Raw genomic sequence first — 17,544 nt, 5'->3', positions numbered from 1 at the left:
GAGTCAAGAATCCCCACTGACAGCTAAGAAGAAAAACCCACCTAGAAGTTAGTTAGCTTCTTAGTATTCATGCAAACCGTTTTTAAATTAAACCTTTAATCTGCTAACCTAACCTGCTCTTCATTTTTAACCTTATGTCTTTATGGGGAAAAATATTTATGCTAGGGGGAAAACTTCTAAAAAGCAAACTTTAAACAAATTTATTTGCACAATTAGAGTTTACAACTGGAAATGTATTGCTTGTTCTCTTCTATGCTTCACAATATATTGTCCAATAGCTAATTAGCTTTAAAATTGCTCACATATAGTGTTAACTTTCCTCCTTGACCCACTATTCCCTTAGCAGTTCAACCCTAGGAAACAGATTAATCCAATAGTGATATGTCCACGTAGATGAAGAATGGAAGTGAAACCAACAGTGACACTAAAGGCTAACATCTACAAGTGCTTACTAGTCTAAGCACTTATAGTATTACAAGTATTTACATTCATTGACTCACTTAATCCTCACAAGAACCCTATGAGTCGAGCTTCCTGTTATCCCTCTTTTATAGACAGGCAAAAGTGAGGCACACGGGGGTTGAGGGCAGTATGTTTAAACTACAAAACTGGTGAACTGTAGCATTCACTATCACAGCCTTGAAATTTAAATAATTTCAATTAGGCAACTCCAACTAGTGAAATGTAATACAGTAGGAACCTGTAAGCTGACCTAATTAAAAGATCCCCTGGAGAGGAGAGGGGGAAGATGGCAGAAGAGTAAGACGCGGAGATCACCTTCCTCCACACAGATACACCAGAAATACATCTACACGTGGAACAACTCCTACAGAACACCTACTGAACGCTGGCAGAAGACCTCAGACCTCCCAAAAGGCAAGAAACTCCCCACGTACCTGGGTAGGGCAAAAAAAGAAAAAACAGAGACAAAAGGATAGGGACGGGACCTGCACCAGTGGGAGGGAGCTGTGAAGGAGGAAAGGTTTCCACACACTAGAAGCCCCTTCGTGGGCGGAGACTGCGGGTGGCGGAGGAGGGAAGCTTCGGAGCCGCGGATGAGAGCGCGGCCACAGGGGTGCAGATGGCAAAGCGGAGAGATTCCATCACAGAGGATCAGTGCCAACCGGCACTCACCAGCCCGAAAGGCTTGTCTGCTCACCACCCACCGGGGCAGGCGGGGCTGGGAGCTGAGGCTCGGGCTTCGGTCGGAGTGGCGGCGTGAACACAGCCGAAAGGGGCTAGTGCACCACGGCTAGCCGGCAGGGAGTCCAGGGAAAAGTCTGGACCTGCCGAAGAGGCAAGAGACTTTTTCTTCCCTCTTTGTCTCCTGGTGCGCGAGGAGAGGGGATTAAGAGGGCTGCTTAAACGAACTCCAGAGACGGGTGTGAGACGCGGCACAGGTCACTCTCCTCACCTCCCTGCCGGGGAGCCTGTCCAGCCCACCACTGCCAGGGTTCCGGGATCCAGGGACAACTTCCAGGGGAGAACGCACAGCACGCCCCACACTCTGTAACCCTCCCTTCCCCCGGCCTGACTGAGCCAGAGCCCCCGAATCAGCGGCTCCTTTAACGCCATCCTCTCTGAGAGAAGAACAGACGCCGTCCGGCGACCTACACGCAGAGGCGGGGCTAAATCCAAAGCTGAGCCCCGGGAGCTGTGCGAACAAAGAAGAGAAAGGGAAATCTCTCCCAGCAGCCTCAGAAGCAGCGGATTAAAGCTCCACAGTCAACCTGATGTACCCTGCATCTGTGGAATACATGAATAGACAACGAATCATCCCAAATTGAGGAGGTGGACTTTGAGAGCAAGATTTATGATTTTTTCCCCTTTTCCTCTTTTTGTGTGTACGTGTATGCTTCTATGTGAGATTCTGTCTGTATAGCTTTGCTTTCACCATTTGTCCTAGGGTTCTATACGCCTTTTTTTAATTTTCTTTCTTAATTATTTTTTATTTTAATAACTTTATTTTATCTTACTTTATTTTATTTTATCCTCTTTCTTTCTCTCCTCTCTCTCTCTCTCTCTCTCCCTCCCTCCCTCCTTCCCTCTCTCCCTCTCTCCTTCTCTCTCCCTCTCTCTCTCCCCCCTTTCTTTCTACTTTTTCTCCCTTTTATTCTCAGTCGTGTGGATGAAAGGCTCTTGGTGCTGCAGCCAGGAGTCAGTGCTGTGCCTCTGAGGTGGGAGAGCCAACTTCAGGACACTGGTCCACAAGAGACTTCCCAGCTCCACGTAATATCAAACGGCAAAAATCTCCCAGAGATCTCCATCTCAACACCAGCACTCAGCTTCACTCAATGTCCAGCAAGCTACAGTGTGGGACACGATATACCAAACAACTAGCAACAGAGGAACACAGCCCCACCCATGAGCAGAGAGACTGCCTAAAATCATAATCAGTCCACAGACACCCCAAATCACACCACCAGATGTGGACCTGCCCAACAGAAAGACAAGATCCAGCCTCAACCACCAGAACACAGGCACTAGTCCCCTCCACCAGGAAGCCTACACAACCCACTGAACCAACCTTAGCCACTGGGGACAGACACCAAAAACAATGGGAAGTACGAACCTGCAGCCTGCAAAAAGGAGACCCCAAACGCAGTAAGATAAGCAAAATGAGAAGACAGAAAAACACACAGCAGATGAAGGAGCAAGATAAAAACCAGACCTAACAAATGAAGAGGAAATAGGCAGTCTACCTGAAAAAGAATTCAGAATAATGATAGTAAAGATGATCCAAAATCCTGGAAATAGAACAGACAAAATGCAAGAAACATTTAACAAGGACCTAGAAGAACTAAAGATGAAACAAGCAACAATGAACAACACAATAAATGAAATTAAAAATACTCTAGATGGGATCAATAGAAAAATAACTGAGGCAGAAGGACGGATAAGTGACCTGGAAGATAAAACAGTGGAAATAACTACTGCAGAGCAGAATAAAGAAAAAAGAACGAAAAGAACTGAGGACAGTCTCAGAGACCTCTGGGACAACATTAAACACACCAACATTCAAATTATAGGGGTTCCAGAAGAGGAAGAGAAAAAGAAAGGGACTGAGAAAATATTTGAAGTGATTATAGTTGAAAACCTCCCTAATATGGGAAAGGAAATAGTTAGTCAAGTCCAGGAAGCACAGAGAGTCCCATAAAGGATGAATCCAAGGATAAACATGCCCAGACACATATTAATCAAACTATTAAAAATTAAATACAAAGAAAACATATTAAAAGCAGCAAGGGAAAAACAACAAATAACACACAAGGGAATGCCCATAAGGTAAAAAGCTGATCTTTCAGCAGAAACTCTGCAAGCCAGAAGGGAGTGGCAGGACATATTTAAAGTGATGCAGGAGAAAAACCTGCAACCAAGATTACTCTACCCAGCAAGGATCTCAATCAGATTTGATGGGGAAATTAAAACCTTTACAGACAAGCAAAAGCTGAGAGAGTTCAGCACCACCAAACCAGCTTTACAACAAATGCTAAAGGAACTTCTCTAGGCAAGAAACACAACAGAAAAAAAGACCTACAATAACAAACCCAAAACAATTAAGAAAATGGGAATAGGAACATACATATCAATAATTACCTTTAATGTAAATGGATTAAATGCTCCCACCAAAGGACACAGACTGGCTGAATGGATACAAAAACAAGACCCATATATATTCTGTCTACAAGAGACCCAATTCAGACCTAGAGACACATACAGACTGAAAGTTAGGGGATGGAAAAAGATATTCCATGCAAATGGAAACCAAACGAGAGCTGGAGAAGCAATTCTCATATAAGACAAAATAGACTTTAAAATAAAGACTATTAGAAGAGACAAAGGAGGACACTACATAATGATCAAGGGATCGATCCAAGAAGAAGATATAACAATTGTAAATATTTATGCACCCAACATAGGAGCACCTCAATACATAAGGCAAATACTAACAGCCATAAAAGGGGAAATCGACAGTAACACATTCATAGTAGGGGACTTTAACACCCCACTTTCACCAATGGACAGATCATCCAAACAGAAAATCAATAAGGAAACACAAGCTTTAAATGATACATTAAACAAGATGGACTTAATTGATATTTATAGGACATTCCACCCAAGAACAACAGAATACACATTTTTCTCAGGTGCTCGTGGAACATTCTCCAGGATAGATCATATCTTGGGTCACAAATCAAGCCTTGGTAAATTTAAGAAAATTGAAATTGCATCAAGTATCTTTTCCGACCACAACACTATGAGACTAGATACCAATTACAGGAAAAGATCTGTAAAAAATACAAACACATGGAGGCTAAACAATACACTACTTAATAACGAAGTGATCACTGAAGAAATCAAAGAGGAAATTAAAAAACACCTAGAAACAAATGACAATGGAGACACGATGACCCAAAACCTATGGGATGAAGCAAAAGCAGTTCTAAGAGGGAAGTTTATAGCAATACAATCCTACCTTAAGAAACAGGAAACATCTCGAATAAAAAGCCTAACCTTGCACCTATAGCAATTACAGAAAGAAGAACCAAAAAACCCCAAAGTTAGCAGAAGGAAAGAAATCATAAAAATCAGATCAGAAATAAATGAAAAAGAAATGAAGGAAACGATAGCAAAGATCAATAAAACTAAAAGCTGGTTCTTTGAGAAGATAAACAAAATTGATAAACCATTAGCCAGACTCATCAAGAAAAAAAGGGAGAAGACTCAAATCAATAGAATTAGAAATGAAAAAGGAGAACTAACAACTGACACTGCAGAAATACAAAAGATCATGAAAGATTACTACAAGCAACTCTAGGCCAATCAAATGGACAACCTGAAAGAAATGGACAAATTCTTAGAAATGCACAACCTGCCAAGACTGAATCAGGAAGACATAGAAAATATGAACAGACCAATCACAAGCACTGAAATTGCAACTGTGATTAAAAATCTTCCAACCAACAAAAGCCCAGGACCAGATGGCTTCACAGGCGATATCTATCAAACATTTAGAGAAGAGCTAACACCTATCCTTCTCAAACTCTTCCAAAATATAGCAGAGGGACACTCCCAAACTCATTCTACGAGGCCACCATCACCCTGATACCAAAAGCAGACAAGGATGTCACAAAGAAAGAAAACTACAGGCCAATATCACTGATGAACATAGATGCAAAAATCCTCAACAAAATACTAGCAAACAGAATCCAACAGCACAGTAAAAGAATCATACACCATGATAAAGGGTGGTTTATTCCAGGAATGCAAGGATTCTTCAATATACGCAAATCAATCAACGTGACACACCATATTAACAAATTGAAGGAGAAAAACCATATGATCATCTCAATAGATGCAGAGAAAGCTTTTGACAAAATTCAACACCCATTTATGATAAAAACCCTCCAGAAAGTAGGCATAGTGGGAACTGTCCTCAACATAATAAAGGCCATATATGACAAACCCACAGCCAACATCGTCCTCAATGGTGAAAAACTGAAACCATATCCACGAAGATGAGGAACAAGACAAGGTTGCCCACTCTCACCACTCTTATTCAACATAGGTTTGGAAGTTTTAGCCACAGCAATCAGATAAGAAAAGGAAGTAAAAGGAATCCAAATCGGAAAAGAAGAAGTAAAGCTGTCACTGTTTGCAGATGACATATTATACATAGAGAATCCTGAAGATGCTACCAGAAAACTACTAGAGCTAATCAATGAATTTGGTAAAGTAGCAGGATACAAAATTAATGCATAGAAATCTCTGGCATTCTTATACACTAATGATGAAAAATCTGAAAGTGAAATCAAGAAAACACTCCTATTTACCATTGCAACAAAAAGAATAAAATATCTAGGAATAAACCTACCTAAGGAGGCAAAAGACCTGTATGCAGAAAATTATAAGACACTGATTAAAGAAATTAAGGATGATACAAATAGATGGAGAGATATACCATGTTCTTGGATTAGAAGAATCAACATTGTGAAAATGACTCTACTACCCAAAGCAATCTACAGATTCAATGCAATTCCTATCAAACTACCACTGGCATTTTTCACAGAACTAGAACAAAGAAATTCACAATTTGTATGGAAACAGAAAAGACCCCTAATAGCCAAAGCAATCTTGAGAACGAAATACGGAGCTGGAGGAATCAGGCTCCCTGACTTCATACTATACTACAAAGCTACAGTAATCAAGACAGTATGGTACTGGCACAAAAACAGAAATATAGATCAACGGAACAGGACAGAAAGCCCAGAGATAAACCCACGCACATATGGTCACCTTATCTTTGATAAAGGTGGCAGGAATGTACAGTGGAGAAAGGACACCCTCTTCAATAAGTGGTGCTGGGAAAACTGGACAGGTACATGTAAAAGTATGAGATTAGAACACTCCCTAACACCATACACAAAAATAAGCTCAAAATGGATTAAAGACCTAAATGTAAGGCCAGAAACTATCAAACTCTTAGAGGAAAACATAGGCAGAACACTCTATGACATAAATCACACAAGATCCTTTTTGACACACCTCCTAGAGAAATGGAAATAAAAACAAAAATAAACAAATGGGACCTAATGAAACGTCAAAGCTTTTGCACAACAAAGGAAACCATAAACAAGACCAAAAGACAACCCTCAGAATGGGAGAAAATATTTGCAAATGAAGCAACTGACAAAGGATTAATCTCCAAAATTTACAAGCAGCAGCTCAATAACAAAACAACAAACAACCCAATCCAAAAATGGGCAGAGACCTAAATAGACATTTCTCCAAAGAAGATATACAGACTGCCAAGAAACAGATGAAAGAATGCTCAACATCATTAATCATTAGAGTAATGCAAATCAAAACTACAAGGAGATATCATCTCACACCATCAGAATGGCCATCATCAAAAAATCTAGAAACAGTAAATGCTGGAGAGGGTGTGGAGAAAAGGGAACACTCTTGCACTGCTGGTGGGAATGTGAATTGGTACAGCCACTATGGAGAACAGTATGGAGGTTCCTTAAAAAACTACAAATAGAACTACCATATGACCCAGCAATCCCACTACTGGGCATATACCTTGAGGAAACCATAATTCAAAAAGAGTCATGTACCACAATGTTCATTGCAGCTCTATTTACAATAGCCAAGAGATGGAAACAACCTAAGTGTCCATCATCAGATGAATGGATAAAGAAGATGTGGCACATGTATACAATGGATTATTACTCAGCCATAAAAAGAAATGAAATTGAGTAATTTGTAGTGAGGTAGATGGACCTAGAGTCTGTCATACAGAGTGAAGTCAGAAAGTGAAAGACAAATACCATATGCTAACACGTATATATGGAATCTAAGAAAAAACAAATGTCATGAAGAACCTAGGGGTAAGATGGGAATAAAGACACAGACCTACTAGAGAATGGACTTGCGGATATGGGGAGTGGGAAGGGTAAGCTGTGACAAAGTGAGAGAGTGGCATGGACATATATACACTACCAAACGTAAGGTAGATAGCTAGTGGGAAGCAGCCGCATAGCACAGGGAGATCAGCTCGGTGCTTTGTGACCACCTGGATGGGTGGAATAGGGAGGGTGGGAGGGAGGGAGACACAAGAGGGAAGAGATATGGGAACATATGTATATGTATAACTGTTTCATTTTGTTATAAAGCAGAAAGTAACACACCATTGTAAAGCAATTATACTCCAATATAGATGTAAAAAAAAAATGTTTAATCCACAGTTTAAAAAAGAAAAAAAAAAAGATCCCCTGAAAAATCTAAATCTGCATTCCCTCCGTTAGACCCCCAGAGGGATCTCCTCAATGCATGCCCAGGAGCCAACTTCTTCTGTTCCTACCAGGGAGCTAAGTCCTTTTTTTAAAAAAATTAATTAATTAATTAATTTATTCTTGGCTGCATTGGGTCTTCGCTGCTGCATGCGGGCTTTTCTCCAATTGCGGCGAGCGGGGGCTCCTCTTTGTTGTGGTGCGCAGGCTTCTCATTGCGGTGGCTTCTCTTACTGTGGAACACAGGCTCTAGGCACGCAGGCTTCAGTAGTTGTGGCGCACGGGCTTAGTTGCTCCGCAGCACGTGGATCTTCCCAGACCAGGGATCGAACCCGTGTCACTTGCATTGGCAGGCGGATTCTTAACCACTGCGCCACCAGGGAAGTCCCAGGAGCTAAGTCCTTAACAAAGTCAACTAGGGACATTTCCAAGTTGTACTTATTTTAATTATCTAATTTAACTAAACTTTACATAAATGATCAAAACACGAATGTAGAAAAGGCAGATACTGTTTCTATGACAATTAAGTTAGATACTTTAGGAAAGTCTAAATAAAGGCAAGTAACTTTTACAAATTATCATCAAACCAACGAATTGAGTAAACAATAAAAGATGGGGGAGGAGACACCATGAATCACAAAATCTAGAGGTCTGCTCTCAGACTTGGCCCTGGAAACTGTAGTGCAATTATGTGTCACATGAGTACCATCTCTGTAAGAGAGAAACAGAGGACTCTAACCAAAGGAGCCAACTCAAACCAAAGACCTCAAGCCCACAACAAGAGACAGCTGAACAAATGTCCACTAACGTGGGAAAATTAAAACAGAATACTTATAGTGTGTACACAGCACTCTGAGCACTTTTAAATTGGCTGCCCGGCCACCAGTCCCCAATCATATTAAAGAGAAGGACTTTAACCTTCTCTGCACGACCAGGGCCTCTATGGACACTGCAAGGCAGTGTGTCATGAAGCTGGCAAAGCACCGGAGTATCTTAGACAGGCTGACTGAAGAGCTCCTGTCTGGTTACCAGCACGATGCTGCAGTGGGACGACCACTACTGAGCAGCCCTTCCACAGCAAGCACCCTGCTAGCTGGTCACAGCACATATGCCGAATGCCTATGGACTGCACTCAGCCCTCAGTAGCAAGTATTCTCAGGTGGCCCCAAGTGTGCTGTCTCTTTTTTCATCATCGAAGTTAAAGGCAAGGATGGAATCCTATGTACAGAAATTCCCTTCACAAGCACAAGCACAGAACTTCTGCTTTTGTACAGAATTAGAAACAGCTGGGATCCCAGTCTGTGGCCTAGGGGCTGAATAAAAGACTGGTTCTCATCAGACGATTAGGCTAGGGCTTAAAAACCGACCACCAACCCCAAAATAAATGGGGAAAAAAATAATTCATACAAGGGAAAATCTAATTTGTAAACAACTGTACAATGTTTATCTTTGCCAGTCATCATACAAATGTAAACTAAAGCAACCTGACTCCATGTTAAGACCTTATCAAAACTTTCAGGGCTTCCCTGGTGGCGCAGTGGTTGAGAGTCCACCTGCCGATGCAGGGGACGCATGTTCGTGCCCCAGTCCGGGAAGATCTCACATGCCGTGGAGCGGCTGGGCCCGTGAGCCATGGCCGCTAAGCCTGCGCGTCCAGAGCCTGTGCTCCGCAGCGGGAGAGGCCACAACAGTGAGAGGCCCGCGTACCACAAAAAAAAAACCTTTCAGAGCACAACAACAGGTAATCTTTATGGGACTACAGAGAAACCAGTACATCACTAACTCCTAGTAGCATTATAAACTGATGAACTATTCTGGAAATTAACTTGGTAAATGGTATCAAGACTTACTGTAATACTGTCAGATGAAATGATATAAAGTCTGAATTTCCCTCAAAACAATCCAGGAGTCTGAAGGAAGATGGCGGAAGAGTAAGACGCGGAGATCACCTTCCTCTCCACAGATACACCAGAAATACATCTACACGTGGAACAACTCCTACAGAACACCTACTGAAGGCTGGCAGAAGACCTCAGACCTCCCAAAAGGCAAGAAACTCCCCACGTACCTGGGTAGGGCAAAAGGAAAAAAGAAAAAACAGAGACAAAAGAATAGGGACGGCACCTGCACCAGTGGGAGGGAGCTGTGAAGGAGGAAAAGTTTCCACACTCTAGGAAGCCCCTTCGCGGGCGGAGACTGCGGGAGGCGGAGGGGGGAGCTTCGAAGCCGCGGAGGAGTGCACAGCAACGGGTGCGGAGGGCAAAGCGGGGAGATTCCCGCACAGAGGATCGGTGCCGACCGGCACTCACCAGCCCGAGAGGCTTGTCTGCTCACCCGCCGGGGACGGGCGGGGCTGCGAGCTGAGGCTCTGAGGCTCGGGTTTCGGTTTCGGACGGAGCGCAGGGAGAGGACTGGGGTTGGCGGCTTGAACATAGCCTGAAGGGGTTAGTGCACCACGGCTAGCCGGGAGGGAGTCCGGGGAAAAGCCTGCACCTGCCGAAGAGGCAGGAGACTTTTTCTTCCCTCTTTGTTTCCTGGTGCGTGAGGAGAGGGGTTTAAGAACGCTGCTTAAAGGAACTCCAGAGACGGGCGCGAGCCGCGGCTAAAAGCGCGAACCCCAGAGACGGGCGCGAGCCGCGGCTGAAAGCGCGGACCCCAGAGACGGGCGCGAGCCGCGGCTGAAAGCGCGGACCCCAGAGACGGGCGCGAGCCGCGGCTGAAAGCGCGGACCCCAGAGACGGGCGCGAGCCCCCAGAGACAGGCGCGAGCCGCGGCTGAGGGCGCTGACTCCAGAGACGGGCGCAAGCCGCGGCTGGAGGCGCGGACCCCAGAGGCGGGCGGGAGACGTTGGGGCTGCTGCTGCCGCCACCAAGGGGCCTGTGTACGAGCGCAGGTCACTCTCCACTCCCCTCTTCCGCGGAGCCTGTGCAGCCCGCCACTGCCGGTTCCCGGGATCCGGGGACGACTTCCCCGGGAGAGCGCACGGCGGGCCTCGGGCTGGTGCAGGGTCACGCCGGACTTTGCCGCCGCAGGCCCGCCCCGCATTCCGTGCCCCTCCCTCCCCGCCGGCCTCAGCACGCCAGAACCCCCGAATCAGCGGCTCCTTTAACCCCGTCCTGTCTGAGCAAAAAACAGACGCCCTCCAGCGACCTACACGCAGAGGCAGGGCCAAATCCAAAGCTGAGCCCCTGTGAGCTGTGCGAACAAAGAAGAGAAAGGGAAATCTCTCCCAGCAGCCTCAGAAGCAGCGGATTAAAGCTCCACAATCAACTTGATGTACCCTGCATCTGTGGAATACATGAATAGACAGCCAATCATCCCAAATTAAGGAGGTGGACTTTGGGAGCAAGATCTATGATTTTTCTCCCTATTCCTCTTTTTGTAAATGTGTATGTGTATGCTTCTGTGTGAGATCTTGTCTGTATAGTCTTGCTTCCACCATTTGTCCTAGGGTTCTATCCGTCCATGGTTTTTTCTTAAAATTTTTTTCTTAATAATCAATTTTAATTTTAAGAACGTTATTATACTTTACCTTCGTCCTTTCTTTCTTTCTTTCTTTCTTTCCTTCCTTCCTTCCCTCCTTTAGACAACGAATCATCCCAAATTGAGGAGGTGGTCTCTGACAGCAAGATTTATGATTTTTCCCCCTTTACCTCTTTTTGTGAGGGTGTATGTGTATGCTTCTGTGTAAGACTTTGTCTGTATAGCTTTGCTTCCAACATTTGTCCTAAGGTTCTATCCGTCCCTTTTTTTTTTTCCTAATTAAGAATTTTTTAATTCAATAACTTTATTATACTTTATTTTATTTTTACTGTATCTTCGTTCTTTCTGTTTTTCCTTCTTTCCCTCCTTCCTTCCTTCCTCCCTCCCTCCCTCCCTCCTTTCGTTCCTTCTTGCCTTCTTTCCTTCTTTGCTTCTTTCTTTCTTCCTTCCTTCCTTCCCTCCTTCCTTCCCTCCTTTCCTTCTTTCTTTCCTCATACTTCTACTAATTCCCTCTACTTTTTCTGCCTTTTATTCTGAGCCGTGTGGATGAAAGGCTCTTGGTGCTCCAGCCAGGAGTCAGGGCTCTGCCTCTGAGGTAGGAGAGCCAACTTCAGGACACTGGTCCACAAGAGACCTCCCAGCTCCACAAAATATCAAACGGCAAAAATCTCCCAGAGACCTCCATCTTAACACCAGCACCCAGCTTCACTCAACGACCAGCAAGCCACAGTGCTGGACAACCTGTGCCAAACAACTAGCAAGACAGGAACACAACCCCACCCATTAGCAGAGAGGCTGCCTAAAATCATAATAAGGCCACAGACACCCCAAAACACACCACCAGACGTGAACCTGCCCACTAGAGAGACAAGATCCAGCCTCATCCACCACAACACAGGCACTAGTCCCCTCCACCAGGAAGCCTACACAACCCACTGAACCAACCTTAGCCACTGGAGACAGACATCAAAAACAGGAGGAACTACGAACCTGCAGCCTGCAAAAAGGAGACCCCAAACACAGTAAGATAAGCAAAATGAGAAAACAGAAAAACACACAGCAGATAAAGGAGCAAGATAAAAATGCACCAGACCTAACAAATGAAGAGGAAATAGGCAGTCTACCTGAAAAAGAATTCAGAATAATGATAGTAAGGTTGATCCGAAATCTTGGAGATAGAATGGACAATAGAATGGACAAAATGCAAGAATCAGTTAACAAGGACCTAGAAGAACTAAAGATGAAACAAGCAACGATGAACAACACAATAAATGAAATTAAAAGTACTCTAGATGGGATCAATAGCAGAATAACTGAGGCAGAAGAACAGATAAGTGACCTGGAAGATAAAATAGTGGAAATAACTACTGCAGAGCAGAATAAAGAAAAAAGAATGAAAAGAACTGAGGACAGTCTCAGAGACCTCTGGGACAACATTAAACGCACCAACATTCGAATTATAGGGGTTCCAGAAGAAGAAGAGAAAAAGAAAGGGACTGAGAAAATATTTGAAGAGATTATAGTTGAAAACTTCCCTAATATGGGAAAGGAAATAGTTAATCAAGTCCAGGAAGCACAGAGAGTCCCATACAGGATAAATACAAGGAGAAATACGCCAAGACACATATTAATCAAACTGTCAAAAATTAAATACAAAGAAAGCATATTAAAAGCAGCAAGGGAAAAACAACAAATAACACATAAGGGAATCCCCATAAGGTTAACAGCTGATCTCTCAGCAGAAACCCTACAAGCCAGAAGGGAGTGGCAGGACATACTGAAAGTGATGAAGGAGAAAAACCTGCAACCAAGACTACTCTACCCAGCAAGGATCTCATTCAGATTTGATGGAGAAATTAAAACCTTTACAGACAAGCAAAAGCTGAGAGAGTTCAGCACCACCAAACCAGCTTTACAACAAATGCTAAAGGATCTTCTCTAGGCAAGAAACACAAGAGAAGGAAAAGACCTATAATAACGAACCCAAAACAATATAGAAAATGGGAATAGGAACATACATATCGATAATTACCTTAAATGTAAATGGACTAAATGCTCCCACCAAAAGACACAGATTAGCTGAATGGATACAAAAACAAGACCCTTACATATGCTGTCTACAAGAGACCCACTTCAGACCTAGAGACACATACAGACTAAAAGTAAGGGGATGGAAAAAGATATTCCATGCAAATGGAAACCAAAAGAAAGCTGGAGTAGCAATTCTCATATCAGACAAAATAGACTTTAAAATAAGGACTATTAAAAGAGACAAAGAAGGACACTACATAATGATCAAGGGATCGATCCAAGAAGAAGATATAACAATTGTAAATATTTATGCACCCAACATAGGAGCACCTCAATACATAAGGCAAACACTAACAGCCATAAAAGGGGAAATCGACAGTAACACATTCATAGTAGGGGACTTTAACACCCCACTTTCACCCAAGGACAGATCATCCAAAATGAAAATCAATAAGGAAACACAAGCTTTAAATGATACATTAAACAAGATGGACTTAATTGATATTTATAGGACACTCCATCCAAAAACAACAGAATACACATTTTTCTCAAGTGCTCATGGAACATTCTCCAGGATAGATCATATCTTGGGTCACAAATCAAGCCTTGGCAAATTTAAGAAAATTGAAATTGTATCAAGTATCTTTTCTGACCACAACGCCATGAGACTAAATATCAATTACAGGAAAAGATCTGTAAAAAATACAAACACATGGAGGCTAAACAATACACTACTTAATAATGAAGTGATCACTGAAGAAATCAAAGAGGAAATCAAAAAATACCTAGAAACAAATGACAATGGAGACACAACGACCCAAAACCTGTGGGATGCAGCAAAAGCAGTTCTAAGGGGGAAGTTTATAGCAATACAAGCCCACCTTAAGAAGCAGGAAACATCTAGAATAAACAACCTAACCTTGCACCTCAAGCAATTAGAGAAAGAAGAACAAAAAAACCCCAAAGCTAGCAGAAGGAAAGAAATCATAAAAATCAGATCAGAAATAAATGAAAAAGAAATGAAGGAAACAATAGCAAAGATCAATAAAACTAAAAGCTGGTTCTTTGAGAAGATAAACAAAATAGATAAACCACTAGCCAGACTCATCAAGAAAAAAAGGGAGAAGACTCAAATCAATAGAATTAGAAATGAAAAAGGAGAGGTAACAACTGACACTGCAGAAATAAAAGAGATCATGAGAGATTACTACAAGCAACTCTATGCCAATAAAATGGACAATCTGGAAGAAATGGACAAATTCTTAGAAATGCACAAACTGCCAAGACTGAATCAGGAAGAAATAGAAAATATGAACAGACCAATCACAAGCACTGAAATTGAAACTGTGATTAAAAATCTTCCAACAAAGAAAAGCCCAGGACCAGATGGCTTCACAGGCGAATTCTATCAAACATTTAGAGAAGAGCTAACACCTATCCTTCTCAAACTCTTCCAAAATATAGCAGAGGGAGGAACACTCCCAAACTCATTCTACGAGGCCACCATCACCTTGATACCAAAACCAGGCAAGGATGTCACAAAGAAAGAAAACTACAGACCAATATCACTGATGAACATAGATGCAAAAATCCTCAACAAAATACTACCCAACAGAATCCAACAGCACATTAAAAGGATCATACACCATGATCAAGTGGGGTTTATTCCAGGAATGCAAGGATTCTTCAATATACGCAAATCTATCAATGTGATAAACCATATTAACAAATTGAAGGAGAAAAACCATATGATCATCTCAATAGATGCAGAGAAAGCTTTTGACAAAATTCAACACCCATTTATGATAAAAACCCTGCAGAAAGTAGGCATAGAGGGAACTTTCCTCAACATAATAAAGGCCATATACGACAAGCCCACAGCAAACATCATCCTCAATGGTGAAAAACTGAAAGCATTTCCACTAAGATCAGGAACAAGACAAGGGTGCCCACTCTCACCACTCTTATTCAACATAGTTTTGGAAGTTTTAGCCACAGCAATCAGAGAAGAGAAGGAAATAAAAGGAATCCAAATCGGAAAAGAAGAAGTAAAGCTGTCACTGTTTGCAGATGACATGATCCTATACATAGAGAATCCTAAAGATGCTACCAGAAAACTACTAGAGCTAATCAATGAATTTGGTAAAGTAGCAGGATACAAAATTAATGCACAGAAATCTCTGGCATTCCTATATACTAATGATGAAAAATCTGAAAGTGAAATCAAGAAAACACTCCCATTTACCATTGCAACAAAAAGAATAAAATATCTAGGAATAAACCTACCTAAGGAGACAAAAGACCTGTATGCAGAAAACTATAAGACTCTGATGAAAGAAATTAAAGATGATACAAATAGATGGAGACATATACCATGTTCTTGGATTGGAAGAATCAACATTGTGAAAATGACTCTACTACCCAAAGCAATCTATAGATTCAATGCAATCCCTATCAAACTACCACTGGCATTTTTCACAGAACTAGAACAAAAAATTTCACAATTTCTATGGAAACACAAAAGACCCCGAATAGCCAAAGCAATCTTGAGAACAAAAAAAGGAACTGGAGGAATCAGGCTCCCTGACTTCAGACTATACTACAAAGCTACAGTTATCAAGACGGTATGGTACTGGCACAAAAACAGAAAGATAGATCAATGGAACAGGATAGAAAGCCCAGAGATAAACCCATGCACATATGGTCACCTTATCTTTGATAAAGGTGGCAGGAATGTACAGTGGAAAAAGGACAGCCTCTTCAATAAGTGGTGCTGGGAAAACTGGACAGGTACATGTAAAAGAATGAAATTAGAACACTCCCTAACACCATACACAAAAATAAGCTCAAAATGGATTAAAGACCTAAATATAAGGCCAGACACTATCAAACTATTAGAGGAAAACATAGGCAGAACACTCTATGACATAAATCACAGCAAGATTCTTTCTGACCCACCCCCTAGAGTAATGGAAATAAAAACAAAAATAAACAAATGGGACCTAATGAAACTTCAAAGCTTTTGCACAGCAAAGGAAACCATAAACAAGACCAAAAGACAACCCTCAGAATGGGAGAAAATATTTGCAAATGAAGCAACCGACAAAGGATTAATCTCCAAAATTTACAAGCAGCTCATGCAGCTCAACAACAAAAAAGCAAACAACCCAATCCAAAAATGGGCAGAAGACCTAAATAGACATTTCTCCAAGGAAGATATACAGACTGCCAACAAACACATGAAAGAATGCTCAACATCATTAATCATTAGAGAAATGCAAATCAAAACTACAATGAGATATCATCTCACACCAGTCAGAATGGCCATCATCAAAAAATCTAGAAACAATAAATGCTGGAGAGGGTGTGGAGAAAAGGGAACCCTCTTGCACTGCTGGTGGGAATGTGAATTGGTTCAGCCACTATGGAGAACAGTATGGAGGTTCCTTAAAAAAATACAAATAGAACTACCATATGACCCAGCAATCCCACTACTGGGCATATACCCTGAGAAAACCGAAATTCAAAAAGAGTCATGTACCAAAATGTTCATCGCAGCTCTATTTACAATAGCCCGGAGATGGAAACAACCTAAGTGCCCATCATCAGATGAATGGATAAAGAAGATGTGGCACATATATACAATGGAATATTACTCAGCCATAAAAAGAAACGAAATTGAGCTATTTGTAATTAGGTGGATAGACCTAGAGTCTGTCATACACAGTGAAGTAAGTCAGAAAGAAAAAGACAAATACAGTATGCTAACACATATATATGGAATTTAAGAAAAAAAAATGTCATGAAGAACCTAGGGGTAAGGCGGGAATAAAGACACAGACCTCCTAGAGAACGGACTTGAGGTTATGGGGAGGGGGAAGGGTGAGCTGTGACGGGGCGAGAGAGAGTCATGGACATATACACACTAACAAACGTAGTAAGGTAGATAGCTAGTGGGAAGCAGCCGCATGGCACAGGGATATTGGCTCGGTGCTTTGTGACAGCCTGGAGGGGTGGGATAGGGAGGGTGGGAGGGAGGGAGACGCAAGAGGGAGGAGATATGGGAACATATGTGTATGTGTAACTGATTCACTTTGTTGTAAAGCAGAGACTAGCACACCATTGTAAAGTAATTATACCCCAATAAAGATGTTAAAAAAAAAAAAAAAAAAAACAATCCAGAGGTGGGGAGAGAAGGTACAGGTGAAACAAGATGTGGTAACTGTTGAAGCTG

The 17,544-nt window shown here is 42.2% G+C and overlaps 1 protein-coding gene across 5 annotated transcripts in view; it reads right to left on the bottom strand.

Annotated features, from left to right (window-relative positions):
* The window catches only part of PLEKHB2 (pleckstrin homology domain containing B2), a 57,253-nt gene that overhangs the window by 3,190 nt on the left and 36,519 nt on the right, over window positions 1–17,544 (bottom strand). The gene's annotated exons all lie outside the window — the stretch shown is intronic.

The sequence above is a fragment of the Orcinus orca genome, chromosome 7, assembly GCF_937001465.1.
Source record: "Orcinus orca chromosome 7, mOrcOrc1.1, whole genome shotgun sequence".
Classification (NCBI taxonomy): domain Eukaryota; kingdom Metazoa; phylum Chordata; class Mammalia; order Artiodactyla; family Delphinidae; genus Orcinus; species Orcinus orca.
The sequence above is the reverse complement of the archived record's forward strand: the minus strand, read 5'-3'. Positions and strand labels throughout refer to the sequence as shown.